Source organism: Mytilus edulis, chromosome 13 (assembly GCF_963676685.1).
Source record: "Mytilus edulis chromosome 13, xbMytEdul2.2, whole genome shotgun sequence".
Classification (NCBI taxonomy): Eukaryota; Metazoa; Mollusca; class Bivalvia; order Mytilida; family Mytilidae; genus Mytilus; species Mytilus edulis.
This window is the reverse complement of record NC_092356.1, coordinates 3,915,907-3,918,076: the sequence shown is the minus strand read 5'-3', so window position 1 is coordinate 3,918,076 and position 2,170 is coordinate 3,915,907.

Here is a 2,170-nt window from a genome sequence, read left to right as displayed (position 1 = left end):
TTCGTTACATCTTCAGTAATTTTTGGCGTATTTGGATCGAAGCGATTTGATGAAATTTTATAGGAGTTATCTACCTTTACGGAATAAATTTGTCGGTATGTTTTTTAAACTCCTAAACCGTTAACCGTATAACCCTGGAATGTTTTTATTTGAGTCCCCTGGGTCCTAACTTAGAAAATTAGGTCAAGGTCAAAGGTCAAGGTCATATTTTAGATTTTTATAAGTTTTTCATTTCCCTATAATTCTTGAACGGTTATAGATACAAAAAAATTAAGCAATGAAAAATGCTTGGTACTTTAAGGGGCAACTTTTTTATATTATGACTATATTGATTTTACCATCATATAAGGGACATAACTCCCATCGATGGTTTTTAAAAAGCCATTTTTAGGCAAAACTCTTAAACAAAAGGTCCTTGACCCAAAGGGTCTTTTGCAATGACCTTGTGGAGCAATTACCTTGACGAAGGTCACAAGGTCAAAGGTCAAGGTCATCAAATTATGTGATTTTGGCACTATTTAAACAGTTTTATGAGTGTTTGAATTTCAACCAACCAACCAACCAACCAACCAACCAACCAACCAATCAATCAATCAATCAATCAATGTTTCCGTTTCATGTGTTTGATACGGGATTCAAGGTTTCTTTTTTTCCGCTTGTTTTAATTGAGCCTATCAAACGTGTTTAACCAACATGTTTAACCAACATGTTTAACCAACGTGTTTAACCAACGTGTTTAACCAACCAACCAACCAACCAACCAATCAATCAATCAATCAATCAATCAATCAATCAATCAATCAATGTTTCCGTTTCATGTGTTTGATACGGGATTCAAGGTTTCTTTTTTTCCGCTTGTTTTAATTGAGCCTATCAAACGTGTTTAACCAACATGTTTAACCAACATGTTTAACCAACGTGTTTAACCAACGTGTTTAACCAACCAACCAACCAACCAACCAACCAATCAATCAATCAATGCATGTTTCCGTTTCATGTGTTAAATACGGGATCCAAGATGTTTTTTTTCGCTCGTTTAAATTGAGCCTATCTAACGTGTTTAACCAGCCAACGTGTTTAAACAACGTGTTTAACCAACCAACCAACCAACCAACCAACCAATCAACCAATCAATGCATGTTTCCGTTTCATTTGTTAAATACGGGATCCAAGATGGTTTTTTTTTTTCGCTTGTTTAAATTGAGCCTATCTAACGTGTTTAACCAGCCAACGTGTTTAACCAACGTGTTTAACCAACATGTTTAACCAACCAACCAACCAACCAACCAATGAACCAACCAACCAACCAATCAACCAATCAATGCATGTTTCCGTTTCATGTGTTAAATACGGGATCCAAGATGGTTTTTTTTCGCTTGTTAAAATTGAGCCTATCAAACGTGTTTAAACTACGTGTTTAACCAGCATGTTTAACCAACGTGTTTAATCAACCAACCAACCAACCAACCAACAAACCAATAAATCAATGCATGTTTCCGTTTCATGTCTTAAATACGGGATCCAAGATGTTTTTTTTTTCGCTTGTTTAAATTGAGCCTATCAAACGTGTTTAAGCAGCCAACGTGTTTAACCAACGTGTTTAACCAACATGTTTAACCAACGTGTTTAACCAACCAACCAACCAACCATTCAACCAATCAATGCATGTTTCCGTTTCATTTGTTAAATACGGGATCCAAGATGTTTTTTTTCGCTTGTTTAAATTGAGCCTTTCCAACGTGTTTAACCAGCCAACGTGTTTAACCAACGTGTTCAACCAACATGTTTAACTAACGTGTTTAACCAACCAACCAACCAATCAATCACTTAATGTATGTTTCCGTGTCATGCGTTTAATACGGGATGCAAGGTCTCTTGAGGTTTTTTTCCCTTGTTCTAAGTGACCCAATCAAACGTGTTTAATCAACCAACCAACCAACAAACCAACCAACCAACCAATCAATCAACCAACTAATCAATCAATCAATCAATCAATCAATCAATCAATGTTTCCGTTTCATGTGTTTGATACGGGATTCAAGGTTTCTTTTTTTCCGCTTGTTTTAATTGAGCCTATCAAACGTGTTTAACAAACATGTTTAACCAACGTGTTTAACCAACGTGTTTAACCAACCAACCAACCAACCAACCAATCAATCAATCAATCAAT